Raw genomic sequence first — 15,335 nt, forward strand, 5'->3', positions numbered from 1 at the left:
GCAATCCCAGTATTTTGGAGGCATGACAATCAGAAGTTCATGATCATCCTCAACTATATTGTGAGTTGAGTTCAGCTTGGAATATATGTTCCCTGTCTCAAGAAAGGGAGGGAGGGGAGGAGTCAGGCAAACTAAGCATTAGATAAGAATCAAAAAGACACAAATCCTCAAGCAGGTTTTAAGTGAAAAGGTAGACCCTAATCTCAACAGTCTCAATCTGGACAGGATTCTTTTCATGTAGGGACTCTTCCCAGGAGCAGGTGGCTGAATCCTTCAAGGGTTTCAACAAGCCAGGAAGAAGTTAGCAAAAGCTCATGTACACTTAAACAGGATGGATGATATTCTGCAGAAGGAAGAGCTGCAATTGCCACTGAGTCACACTTGCATAGCTAGTATTCTTTCATTGTATCTTGTTTTTAAGACTTCCTTTGATGTCTGAATGGTTCTCTTTCAAAATCCTTTGAGATCTATGGCATTTATTTTTATTTCATTGAGTGAACAGTCAGTAAAAAGTGAAAGTGGATTCCTTCAAATCTTCAACGTTTTTATAAGTGTGATTATCCCCATAGTGACAGGAAGCTTGCATCTAGATAAAGACATTTGCACACAAAGTAATATCTGAAATCATTTCCACCCTTTGAATACTACAATTTATAAAATTCCATAAAAGAAATGACTTTTAGTTTTCGTGAAGTTCCTATTGGGAAATTACTGAGAACCATAGTTATGGAAGCAATATCTGTGCATAGCTCAATTTCTTCTCTTCATCACAAGCCCTCACCATCTCTGAGTTATTTCTTCTTGCTAGTACATGCTACACTCTGCCTTGTCAGATGATGGTTAGACTGTAAGTCATTGGGCATCAGGGCATAGCTTCATTCATCTTTACACTTCTCAGTGTCATTAACAGAGTTGGAGACCAATAAAATAATGAATAAATGAATGAGTGAGTAAATTTCATGAAACTGTTGGATGTTTTTAGTAAAGGACCAGATAGTAGATCTTTCAAGCCATATGGTCTCTATCATAATTATTCATCACTGCAGTTACAGTGAGAAAGAAGACATAAACAAATGAGCATAGCTATGTTCCAATAAAGCTTTATTTACAAAAACAACTGCTGATTCTTAGTCAGTGAAAACCCTGCATATTACAGTACCAATATGCCAAGAAAGATGTCCACTGGTACAACAGGTGCAAGCCTGTTGGAAGGGGTGGTAACAACTGCTCTTCATTGGCTTGGGGGCCTACTCTACAGGGCAGAACTCACATGTTATTATAATGGCCAAGTGCCTCTGGCTATGGAGGTCATAGGTAGTAGTGGGTAAGCTATGTTGTTGTTTTGCTAAGTGGACATGAGGATGTGCTTACCAAACTGCCCACTAAATCAGTGTTTCTCAACCTGTGGGTCACAACAGCTTTGGTGGTGGAAAAAAAACCTTTCATAGGGGTTGCATATCAGAGATCCTACATATCAGATATTTTCATTATCATTCATAACAATAGCAAAATTACAGTTATGGAGTAGCAACAAAAATAAATTTATGGTTGGGGGGTCACCACAACAGGAGAAACTGTATTAAAGGGCCATGGTATTAGGAAGGTTGAGAACCACTGTTCTAAATATTTATATTTATGTGTATGGCTTATTGTTTCTGTCAGCTTTGGTCAAGGAAGATTCTTTTTGCAATGGGCAGCAGTATTATCAGAGACTCACAACTAGTCAAACTGCTGAGAATAAGGGACAGCTGACTGACTGCCAATCCATAAGCAGGACACATTTTTCACTCCCTTCAAGAGTCAGGGTTCAGCACAGAGGTGGGGTGGTAAGAGCCAAAGGAAGAGGACGTTGCTGTGGCACGTTGTCTTCTAGGTACGGCACGGTCGTTTCCAGCTTGAGCTCACCATCCCTGGGATTGCTTGCATAGGACCATCGAGATTAGGTCCATTAACTTTCCATCATGAGGGAGGGAGGGAGGCGTAAAGCCCCACCTCCCCCTGAGGTCAACAGGCAGGTAGTACTTGCCCGGGAGAGACATTTTCCTTCGTGGTATGGCCACTGGGAAGGTGCCTATGCTCTCACCCACACTTCTGTAAGTGGCACTGATTAAATGCATTACATCACACATCAAAAAAGATAACGCAAGTCAGAAGGGAGATAGCTGGAAGAGGAAAAGACCAGCAGGAGTGGAGGGCCAAGCAAAGGCAGTGGGAGCAAATATGATTAAAACATAATGTGCACAATTATGAAAATATCATAAAACTCATCACTGTGTACAATATATAGTTTTAAAAAAAGATGGTGAGCAAAATTTGGCCACCATACCAGTTTTCTGACTCTGATACATGGTGTCTCGCTTTCCATAGTCCCAGAATACTGAATTTTTATGGTACCTATATTTCTCAATAATTAAGGTTCAGAAAATAAAAATGGCAAATAGTTGTTTAGAATCTCCACAGCAATAAATTCAGTAAAACAAAGCAAAACACATACAGAAATTAGTTGCCCTATCAAACATATTTCATGTTTGGTTAATTTGTGTACTGTATGCTTAAGGAATAATTCTCATCTCAAAAAAAAAGGGTAGCAAGTGGTTCTGTCATTGACACTATCATTCTTGAGATAGTGGGATTGTTGGACCTCAGAGTTACTGCATCTGGGGTAGTTCATGGTGAATTTGACACTTCCCCAAAAAATTCCCATTCCACCCTCCACCAGGTCATATGGTCTCTAGTTTGACTGTTACCCCTTCCCAAGGTTCTTGACAAAGAAGAAACTCTTTCATTTGACAACCCCAAAATACCCAGCCACAAAGAAGATTTTAGCATCTCAAATGTTCCACAAATACGGACTACTAAAGGATGCTATCACCATTTGGGAAAGGCAAGATGTCCCCAGCTGACCACCTGGATAGATGGACGGAATCTGGCCTACCATGTATCTTTGTTTGACTTTGATTAACAGGTCATTTTCTGTGAAAAAAATAAAATTTTAAAAGGGAGCTGCATTTTAATTGTGTGAACACTAAAAAGACGCTAGGCCTGAGGCCAACTATTTGTTTTAGGAAGATACAGCTAGTCTCTTCTGGGGTAGAGGAGACATATCAGCAACCCACATACAAGTGAGGACCCAGGTGACACTTTTCCTGACTAGTGTCAGGTAGTCTGACTAAAACCCATCTGTCTTCTCCAGACTGGAATCAAGCAGATCTCGGTAGTTCTTCCAAGAAAGAGCCCTCCTTCCATTACAGCAAGTTTCTCCTCAACACCAGACCAGGTTAAAAAAATCATTAGAAGGAATCTATGCCTTAAGAAAATGGAAGTGGTTGGGTATGTTGGCAAATACTGGCAGTCCCAGCAGTCCAAAGGAGGGCAGAGGCAGAGGAGTCATAAACTAGGAACTGAGAGGAGGAGGAGGAGGAGGAGGAGGAGGAGGAGGAGGAGGAGGAGGGACAGAAGCAGAAAGAAAAGAAAGGGATGAGGGAGAGGAGAGTGAGGAGGGAAGAGAGACATAGTCACAACACCTGAGCTCACGTCTACCACATCCAGCTTGTGACTTGAAGGGATAAACACTTTGATGTAAGCCAACAACTTTACATTACAAGAGGAGGAAATACAGCTGCTGCTGGTGGTGGTGCATGCCTTTAAGCACAGCACATGGGAGGCAGAGACAGATGGGACTTGGTGAGTTCAAGGCCAGCCTGGTCTACAGAGAGAGTTCCAGGAAAGCCAGGACTACACAAAGAAACCCTGTCTTGAAGAAGAAGGAGGAAGAGGAGGAGGAGGAGAAGGAAGGAAGGAAGGAAGGAAGGAAGGAAGGAAGGAAGGAAGGAAGGAAGGAAGGAAGGAAGGAAGGAAGAAAGAAAGAAAGAAAGAAAGAAAGAAAGAAAGAAAGAAAGAAAGAAAGAAAGAAAGAAAGAAAGAAAGAAAGAAAGAAAGATGAAACACATGTTACCGAAAATAAATCAGGCACATGATGATTTGGGTTCCAATGGATTTACTCAAAAGCTGAGAGCCTGTATGTCTCTGCAGTGGCAACTTCGAGAGGACTCAGCCACAGACTGTGAGCAGGACCAGATGGACACTTTCTCAGTGGGCCATCCCACACTGCTTTCCCTGGCAGTCCGGGTTTAAACACCCTTTGTTCCCTTTTGCTTAATTTTCTGCTGTCTAGTAGTACTAGGATTACCAGGGACCCCTCATGTAAACACTCCTCCTCACCACAAACAAGGGCATTCTCACCACTACTCAACCAACGTCCTGTAACCAAATCACTATTATTTATAGAGGCTTAGTTTATATTGGGTAAAATTTCAAACTGCCCAAACATATGTGACCGTGCACATACAATTCCTACTGCTGTATTTGTTGCAAAACAGAGATAAGTTAAAAAGAGGAATTTTATGGAGTGGAGAATGAAAGGGAGTAATAAGGATAGAATAAAGTTTCCCAAGCTATTATTTACAGTACCCTAGGCCAAGGTCTACATTAGTTATGGTAGTCTTCAGGTGACGTGAGGAAGTCACCGAAGAAGACTGGGGAGGAAGGAGGACACCTGAGGGCGGCAGGCAAGCACTGCTCCTTATTCTCTCTGCTTCTACTAAAGGAGATGGAGAACTGACACGCCTCTGGAGCACTCTTGGTCTGCTTCCTTTAATCAGCCTCCTACAGTATGTACCAGGATTCAGACCGTTGGCACGAAGACGGAACACAATGTGTAAGTTGAGGGCCACCGCAACACACTCATGCTGGTACTGGAATCGGCGCTCGGCATTTCCCCGGGGCTTCAAGAGAACAGGATCTACTCTTAGCTCCCAGTTACACCATACACACAGGTACACATGTGTGTGTGAACCCGTGTGTGAGCCTGTGTGTGTGTACCTATGTGTGCATGTGTGTGTGTACACGTGTGTGTGCGCACACGTGTGTGTGTGAACATGTGTGTGTGTGTGTGTGTGTGTGTGTGTGTGTGTGTGTGCAGGCATGCGTGTGGAGGTCAGAGGACAACCTTAGGCATGAGTCTTCATCTTGAGTCAGGGTCTCATTCACTGCTTTGTAGGCCAGGCTAGCTCAAAGACTTCCAGGAATTCTGTTGTCTCCCTCCAGCTTACCCTAGGAGTGCTAGAATTATGGACACATGCTCCTATGCCCAGTGTTACATGTTTCTAGGGCGTCAAAACTCATGTCCTCACACTCATGGGGCAAGCATTTTATCCCCTTAACCCATTCCTCAGCCCTAACCTTTGTCTGAAATAGGAAATATTTGAAAAGTCTATTTTGAGATTTCCAAAAGTTTCATTTGACATAGTAAACACCCCCTATGATAAGTGGTGATGGTTGTTGTTCTGTTTGTTTGTTTTGGTTTTGGTTTTTTTAAAGAACAAAACAGGTGAAATACCTTTTCCATACATCATTCTAAAGTTACCTTGTAAGCACTGTTGCTTCAGAAACAGACAATGTTAGTTCATTCCATCAGTCCCTGGCAGCATTCTGGGCAGAACACACAGAGAATCTCCAGGAAACAAAAAAGAGAAAAACTCACAGAGCCGGCACCGGGCACTGGGCCTGGCAGAGCCGGCCCTGGCCCCTCCACATTCCTCTTTTAAGCAATGCAAGATTGATCTTAGGCCACAGATGTGGCTTTTGGATGTCAGATCCCGAGACAGATGTTTTTCCTTAAGTCTGTTGTCTCCTCAGTCTGTTTATAGCATGTTTCCATTTCAGCCTGCACCTTGGGTTCTCACCGCTAACTGCACGTCCTGAGGGTTTCCTGCTTCCACACACAAAGGGGTGTTTTTTATCATTTGTTCTGATTTCTGTAAGAGATGTGCCCACTCTTCAAGTTACCTGTTAACCCTTTCCTGGCATGCCTGCTTTCTCATTCATCTTCAGGAGATACTGTAGTAAATGCCCCATTGAAATCACAAAAACTGTCAAGTTCTGTGTATCATAACATGTTTGGTTCCTCTCAGGAGTCAACTATTGAGGCCACAGAACTGGTATTAGCATCTTGAACCAAGTGGGTAGCAACTGATGGGCTCCTATAGCCAGTCAGGATGACTGGCTCAAACATGTTAGGTTTTGTGTGTTGGGGGATGGCTGAGTAGGTGCACATATATGCAGGTAAATGTACATATGTGTATACTTGTAGGTATACATGTGTGCAAGTGCAGGTATATGTGAGGGTGTGCATGTGTGCACTCACATTGAGGACAGAGAACAACTGAGTCACTCCTCAGGTGCTACCCACCTTATCCTTTTGATACAGGGCCTATCATTGGTCTGGAACTCACCAATTTGCCTAGGGAGCCTGACCATTGAGCCTTGAGGATCTGCCTCTCTTGACCTACCCAAGGCTGGGCTGACTCATGACCTTGCATGCACTATTCTGAATGAGCTATCTACTCAGCCCAAATCAATATTTTTTTTCTTTGTTTCTGTTTTGTTCTGGGCTCACACGTATCTCTGTATAAATTACAGCAGGGAACTGCATTTGTATGTGAACTAAGTTCAGAATCCTTTTCCTACAGATTGACCCAAAACACAGTCCAGACTAAAAGAGGCTAACATCTGCTCCTATTGCTCCTCCATAGAACTGCCATTAGGCAAGCAAGTTCTTGTCAGTGATGGTTACAGGAACCCAGATATGGAGTACACACACACACACACACACACACATACACACACACACACACACACACACACACACACACACACACACACACACACCATACTGAACCAACTGGAAGCTAAGTAAGGTCTAGAGATCATGCTAACAGCTTCCTGGTGTTGAAATGATAGTACATGTGTTACATACATGATCCTATACATTCCAGTTTACCAAGATGTTAGCACAGGGAAGCAGGAAAGGAGACACATGGGTCTCTCTATATCATCTTTGCAGCTTCCTATAAGTTATAATTATTTAAAAATGAAAGACATTTTAAGTTTCTGAAAAATGTCTTCAGAGATTGTGCCATGTGTCTGGCAATAGCTTGCTCGACCTGACTTCACTGCATCTGAAGCTTTATGTTGCCTTCTACTAGTCACATGATTTTTAAAATTTTTAAAAATACTTATTTTTATTAATCGTGTATGAATGCACGCATGTGTCAGTGTGTATGTGTGCATGTGAAAATATACACACATATCCAAGGAGGCTGGAGGTATCTGATCTGGATCTGGAGTTACAGACAGTTGTGAGCCACATTGACTGTCACTAGGAACTGTGTCCTATTGAAGAGCAGTGAGTGCTCTCCACTGCTGAACCACCTCTTCAGGCTGTCACATGGTTTTTAAGTGTTTTCTAAGATGTTTATCTAAGAAAGAAAGTCAGACTACGTTTGGACTCACAAATAGGCTCCCTGAATGAGTATTATGGAGACAGAGTGGCAAGTCATGATTGGGTTTCAGAAAGGTCCATCTTGGGCTCGCCAGCATCCTGCCTCTCCACCTGCCTGCGAACAACAGCATCTGATGCTGTGTGAGTGTTCTCAAAGACCTAGAGGTTGAAGAAATAATCAGGTTCCCAAGTGGGAAGCATATATAGAGGTCATTCTATAAGACACGGGAGGGGGAGTGGTCAAACTTAGTCAAGGCTGTGTCCTTCCTCCTGTCTCCGGGCTCATCCCAGGACTACTCATGGCTGGTTCCTCATCTGAGTCCCATGCCAAAGTAAACTCAGAGTTTATAGACTGCAATCTAAGCTAGTCTTTCCCTTTCCCGAATTTCCCCCGTTATCTATTTTATCTACCAAGACCTTATTCTTCATTTTACATCGTATTGTCTGTATCTCTGTATTCTAATGTGAGTACCATGAGAATTTTGTTATTGCCTCATAAGTGGTTCCCAGCATTGACAACAGACTGGTATTTGTGGGCTGAATGATGGAAAAAGATGAAGGAATCCTCCAAAGCCAAGGTCCATTATTAGACAGTGGTAATTCTCAGACACAATGATGATTATGAACTTACACATAGCATTAATTAATCTTCATCAAGCTTGAAGTGTTGCTCATTTTGTTTGGCTAAGAAAATGAACATGACAATGTGAGTGGTATCCTCAAGGTGAGTAGCTAAATTCATGACCTGTAAGGTTCCCAACAAAAAGAAATGATTCCTGTTGAGTGTTTCTGTCTCGACTAGAAACACAGCAAGCAGCAAAGACCATGTAGATAAATAGAAAAGTGGAGAGGGGGGCCAGACAGCTACAAAATATACACAAGACACAGTTTTCTATCCATAAAGATGGAATACAATCTTGATGCTTCTTTACTTTATAAGCCAGCATGTAATGGGCAAGAAGGGGGCATTGTGCCCTGTGATGGGGACACAGAAAATAGATAGATTCTGAGCATAGAGAGGCAAGGGAACAGATTCTAAGACACAGTCATGGCTTGCTTAATCTATCTTGGATAGCGTTATCATTTTCTCCACTAGACTCAGAGGGTTGGGAGTGAGGGCTGCCTTATCACCATGTCACTGAGCTGCCCAGAGCTTAGCTGTCCACTCCGTCACTGCTTACAAGAGGTGAGGCTTGGATTACCCATCGTATAGCAACCTAACAGCTCACAGGGGTTTTAAATTTAGTGAAATGTTTTAAATAATTACTGGCCTTACATGCATCTGCTCTAGAGAAGAAAAAAAAAACTTCTCCAGAAGACTTAAAAAATCGTAAGAATAAGGAACACGGAGGCCAATGACCCCAAGACTTTAAAAGAATGCATGAGCTACGCAGCCTGGAAGTTAGTCTTCTGACACCAAACTCAGCGTGTTCTGACTCCCCTTCATTTCACGCTTCTTTTAAAAGAAAACAGGGTGGACTGTTTCAGTAAATAACAAAAGGTCAGAGGAATGCTACTCACAACATGAGCAAAATCACTGCTCAACCTGCCAGGACATTTCTGAAGGCCTACCAGGCAGACAGAGCCAACGGGGAAAAGTCCAGAAATCTGACCAGTGAAGGAGGTGGCCTTTCCCAGCGAAGTCCGCCACCAGGCTTCAAGCCCTATTTCATCAACAAAAAGTAAACATGACGATCAGCTTCAACCAACACTGGGATGCCACATCCCTCACAAAGAAGAAGGTTGCCCGTGTCTACAATTTAATTTTCCAGGCTCTTCCCTTTGGTTTTATTTTGACTTGAAGTGTGAAGGCAGTGGTCAGATGACTGTGGGCTCAAAGAAACTCACAAATAGTACCACTGAAGCACCCACAGCTGGATACCACACATTTCTTTTATCTACAGAGCTTCACTGAAGTGAATGGAATCCTGACTACAAGAGCTTTTCAGCAAGACAAGGAATAAACACATCTAAGGCAGAACTGGGTCATGTGCCTTCAGAACACTCCCTTAACCAGTCCTGAATCAGTAATCTAGCGGGACACTGTTTCCTGCAGTGTATCCCAGCTCTTAGCCACACAGACAGTCTAACACTTGATGGTGAGTTCCCAGACTTGTTACAGAGATAGCTCTTTTCTTATTCATCTCTGGTCTCCTCCCGGCCCCGTGAGGCTCGGCATACTCATCTGGGTTGAATCAAATAGCTTCCATGTTCTACCACATTTCTGGGTTATGACAACAGGGCAGAACTTTGCACGCTGTTTCCCATGAAATAGTCCTACAAATCCGACAAGATGCTAGCTGGGGACAAATTAATGCTCTCTCCCTGGTATGGCACATCTTGGAAATGTCTCATACTACCGCTACATTCTTTTCATAATCACTGTACACAAGAGCATGTCAAAGACTTGGAAAGGCAGAAACCTGTCAGTAACCAAGAAACTTGTCAAATCAGCATTTCTCAAGAGGTTTCCAGAAATCTTCTGCAATGAATGGCTGCAAGTGTCCTAGGGAAATAGTGTGCTATAAAGGGCATACTTGGCATTAAGAGTTAGAGCAGGTTCTCTTTCGTGTCTAATCATTTTATCAAATGTGCCACTAAGTTCAATTGATTTTTCCTTCATATTTCTGTGGTGGACACTACCCACTCAGCACTCTCATTGGTCTCCTGTTCTTTAACTCATGGCTTCATAACATCACATACCCTCAGAAGGTCACACCTCAAAGTGCTCTTAGAAATAATCACACACTAAAGGTCAACCTCAAGTTCAACAGAGGGTAGTTAACCAAGGCCTACAGTGGAAGAATGTTTGGATCATTGTGTACAATGGTAATTTCAAGGACCTGCTGTCTTCTCTGAAGGTGGGAATTGAAGCAGGAGTCTCAGAAGGGAGAGAGATGGGGAAACCAAGGTTAATGAAGCATCCATCATCAATTATGAACATTCCCTCACTTTATTCATTAACAGTTCTTCATTTCAAACAATGAAATAACTAAGAAGCTGGGCCAGGATTTGAACCAAGAGCCATTTGACTCTAGAACAAATACTCCTGCTGATGTGTTATGTTCTCTCTCAACACAGGAACTCTTGATAAAAGCAGGCTTAATTGGGTTAATTAAGGAACCAGTATATTTGAAGTTGGTAGCAGTACATGAATGCTATTGAAAGGAGGATCAAAATATTCTGTCACTCTTGAATGTGAGAACAGCACTGAATTCATACTAGTAATGAAAACTGAATCATCTGTGCAGTAGTGGGGGCTAAATTATGGTACTGCTGACAATCAAAAATAATATATGAGCAAAGCTATTCAAGACATTTAATGTAAAAGATTATTGACTTCTCCGTTGTTTTTGGTATTTTACTCTTTTGGGGGGTCCTCCACCCAGCTCCCAAATAAATTCACACATGAAGGCTTATTATTACTTATGAATGCCTGGCCTTAACTTGACTTAGTTTCTTGCCAGCTTTTCTTAACTTTAAATTAACCTGTCTATCTTTTGCTTCTGGGCTTTTAATTTTCTATTCCTGTATCTTTCTTTGTTTCTTACTCCATGGCTTGCTGGGTAGCTGAGTAGCTGGCCCCTGGAGTCCTCCACCTTCTCTGGCTCTTTTCTTTTTTTCTCCTTCTATTTATCTTCTCTACCTGCCAGCCCCACCTATCCTTTCTCCTGCCTCACTATTGGCCACTCAGCTCTTTATTAGACCACCAGGTGTTTTAGACAGGCAAAGTAACACAGCTTCACAGAGTTAAACAAATGCAACATAAACAAAAGTAACACACCTTAAAATAATATTCTACAACACTTCTCTGATTAAATGTAAATTATTTTTGGTTAGTTATACAATGGGAAAAAAATGTAATGAATTTTATGATGTTGATGGTGGTGATAGTGTATTTTTACTCTATACAAATATATATCTAAAAGTATAGTCCTACTGGAGAACGGAAATGTCACCCAAGGATAGTCAATTGATAAACTATGTGACTATTCTTTTTCATATTAATCTTTCTATGCTTCAAACATAAAAACTCAGACTTCTTTAGGTACTTTGAGCATGACTATTAGTGGAATGGCTAACTTTGAAGAGTGGACAGATTGTATATTGCTCATTACAGTAGTTAAAATGAGACCAGAATTAAAAATACCATGAATTTTCAGTATCTAGAGAGGGAAAGTTTTATAATTTCTTCATTTAAAGTCAGCCATTAATAACCTAAAGTAGTAAAGAGTGATTAGTGCCAAAAGGGTACTATATATTTGGTTGTCAAAACAGAATGTCTTCTCAGTCTTGGAGAGTGAATACCAGGGTTAGGTTTGCTGTCCAGAAGGTGAAATCCACATTAAGTCACCAGGGACATGTCTGCACCAGCCCTTTACTCAAATACACAAGGTGCTGGTGCTCCAAATGTCTCACATCATCACTGAGACTTTACTCACAAAAGTTAATAGGTAAAATGGAGAAGTGAATATCCTCACACAACTTATGAAATCTTAAATATTCATGTCATAGTTTATTATTGGACAGAGAATTTTCTCTTAAGTTAGTTGAAAACACACCAAAACCCAGCATTGCTTGATTTATTGCTTACTTATTAACATTAAATTTTTCCTTTATTTACTCACTTTCTGCATATATCTTCATGTCTCAAAGAGTCAGAAAACTCTTATAAAAAATGGTGTTTTAATTTAATCTGGCATGATGGTGCATGCCTATAATGTCAGATATTGGGAGGTGGAATCAGGAGGATCTGGTGGATATTCTCAACTATATAGCAAGTTCAAGGCTAGCCTGAGCTACATCAGACCCTGTCTTCAAAAAAGGATTTTTTTTAAACCTTAATGGTGTTTTACATTTGTATGCAAGAAAATATGATAGAGTAAGTTCTGTGTCAGCTCTACATGGGAGAAGTTCTGTAGATATATAAATGTCAGGTTCCGATCTAGAATAGAAGGGGTAGTCCTAGAAAATAAAGAGGACCAGGCAAAGTAGCATCCAACCACCTGCCATGTCATCTCTGATTTTCAGTAAGGGAATGTCACCTCTTGTATGTTGTAAGGAAATGGACCCACAACAGACATTAACTGTAAACAAGGATACATTTCAATAGCAGATAAACTTATTTCCAGGATTCACACAGTTTGGGTGTGTTTCTTCATTATGCACACCCCCAGCATTTATTACGTACTGGCACTACTCTAAGCTCTGAATAACCACATGAGGAAGACACTGTCTCACCTGCCACTGCCACTGAAGACTTCAGGTAGCTGAGAACAGCGCCGTGGTTTGAGTCCAGACAATGACTCAGTCTATCCCAGCATCTGACACTGCATGGCCACCTGCCATGCTGGGCTGCAAAGCATCTTCAAAGTGCTCCATCATCCTTCCACAGCCTTCCATAAGGATGTATTGCAGCATTCAGAAAAAAATTCACACAACCTGTGATCTTAACACTACATCACATCCTTAGGGGTAGCCTAGGCACCAGAGAGTCTTTATAACGTTTTTGAATCCTGTTTCCAAACATTAGGGCAAAATCTCTCCATGAGAACTTGAGACATTGGCAGTATAAATTTAAGTAAATGAAAACTATTTGAGAGGAACATTAGAGGCTTTCTTAATTCCCTTTACAGTGTAGATAAGAATGATTTAATTGCTAGAGTTAAAAAGTCTTGTCTGTTTTTAGGAAAATGAGAATTTTTTTTAAAAAAAAATTGGGATTCCCCAGCATATTAGAAAGAGGATTCTCAGTAAATTGTGGGCAAGATGGAAATAATACACATACTTGTGGCTATGAAGAACTAACCAGAAAAAAAGAAAAGAAAAGAAAAGAAACTCGTAAAACTTCAAGTTCCAAAAACTGCTGTTGCTTCCTGCTCTGCCAGACATCCTCCCACCAGGGCCAGTGCCCACCTGTGCCTCACGTGCTTGAAGGACACACAAAGTCACTGTTTATCCCCACCCATACGGAGCCCCTTGGAGTTTTCTCACCGCAGTTTTTATGTTCAGGAGTTACAGCTTGCTTGGACAGCCTCAGCCTGACAGAAAGCGTCTTTGATGTACAGTAAGTCCCAACAATGGAGAATGTTTGCTTGGGAAATAAAGGGATGCCTGCCTGCTGACTTTTCTGGTTTGCAGTAATGGCCATGTATAACATAAACGAACAAAGACTAGCTTCCTTTGACGGAAGCTTCTTGGAACTGGGCCGTGATCACCACTGCCAGCTTTCTACAGTCCAATATTAGTGAAACTTCTAAATGTTTGTGGTCTAAATTAATACATGTACCCAAACTTTGAGTCACAGGGAAGATACAGAATGTGGGGGTCCTGCCCTTGTTTGTCACAAGTATTGAATTTCAACTAATGTAAAGATCAGATCTTCAAGGGAGTGTCACAGGCACTGTCCTGGCAGTCCACAGGCAGCCTGCTCCCCAGATACCTGCAACACTGATCTGAAATGAACGTAAAGACCAAGGTGTGAAGTCCTCCCAAGTTCTGGGGAATGAGGCAGAGGTGAAATGTAAGGAAAGCTACAAATATGGGCCCTGCCTGGTCCTGGGTCTGGGGGTCTGATGGAACCAGTTGTTGGGTGCACTGCCTTAAAGGTCAAGGGCTGCAAGCTGACTCCTAGCAAGGATATGTGGAAGACAATACACAGAGGGAAGAGCCTGGAAGTTCATATCTAATCTCACCTTTTGACAGAAGGGCTGAGGCCCCAAAGAACTGAATCGATCAGTATGGCTCAGCACTGGCCACTTTTCTCACCTTTATGAAATGTGATGAGACCTTTGCTGTCATCGATGTCACCCGTCCCCAGTGAGAAGTGACAGCAGAGCAGGCTACTCAGTGTGAGCCATTGTTCCTGACAGAACAACAGAGCTTGGTGATGCCACAGTCCAGAGCTCCCTTCCTTCCGGGCAGGGACAAGCCTGTGTCCCAAGGTTCAAATGCTGTCACTACCAACACACTTTGAATACTTTTAATTAGAAAGCCACACCTGAGTCATTCAAATCAGATCTTAAAAACAAACGTAGAAAGAAAAGAAAAACCGAAGTGGCTCAGTATACAATCCGTAAAGCTGAGAACATAAACTGAGAGGCACCATTTGTCAGCCTGGGAGGGAGCTACAGCTTATAGGAAAGAGTCTGACTTCCTTTTCTCACTCTGGAAAGTTCACTAGCCTGGGTTTCCCCTGTGTAAGAACATGGGAAGACAACAGCTAACTACCTCTCAGGGATGCTGTGGCAATTACCTAAGTAATGTGTTAAACCCCGTGTCCTACAAAAACTCAGTGTGCTAGAGTGTACCATCATATAGTTCTCTGTCAGCTGCAGGGACCCATCAACATTTCCTGCTACTCCCCCAAAAGTAGGAAAATAATTTTCTTCTTATTTGGGGCTAACTCACAAATGTCACAATTAAAAACATTAATATTCTAGAAACTGCATTCAACTTAAAATGGCAATGGAATATATTAACCCTTAGTAATGGTGGTGTCCCAATCTACACATTAAGGAAAGGAGCTGACCTACTGGGTGATTAATCAGCAGATACACTTAGTAGACTCATTCTGTTTTCTGAGTTTGGAGAGTCTATAAAATGGCTGCCACTGTCCACAGGTTGAATGCTTACATTTTAGTAGCCACAGCAACTGGAGTTACAAAATGACTCTGGTAAGATAGACCCAAGCATAGCACTTTATGGAAAAAGAAAAAGAAATGCACACAGGAAAGTGTGACTCACTGAAGTGTGACACACGTAAGGGTGACAGACAGTACTCACTAGGGTTCACATCTACTTCCACCCGTCAGGAGATGCTCAGCTGCCCTGCAGTAGAGTGTGTAATTAGGACTTCACCAGTCTGGTTTAGTTTGAGGTAAGGGATAAATTACTGTGACCCACCTACACAAGCCTATCCTTGTCCTATGCATTCTCAACACTCGGCCCCAAGGAACCAACTTTCAATGCACAGAGTAAGTGAAATAATTAA

General features: G+C 41.9%; 1 protein-coding gene across 1 annotated transcript in view; it reads right to left on the reverse strand.

Moving 5' to 3' along the window:
• Bcl2 (BCL2 apoptosis regulator) overlaps window positions 1-15,335 on the reverse strand; it is a 176,022-nt gene that overhangs the window by 93,654 nt on the left and 67,033 nt on the right. The gene's annotated exons all lie outside the window — the stretch shown is intronic.

Source organism: Peromyscus leucopus, chromosome 15 (assembly GCF_004664715.2).
Source record: "Peromyscus leucopus breed LL Stock chromosome 15, UCI_PerLeu_2.1, whole genome shotgun sequence".
Classification (NCBI taxonomy): domain Eukaryota; kingdom Metazoa; phylum Chordata; class Mammalia; order Rodentia; family Cricetidae; genus Peromyscus; species Peromyscus leucopus.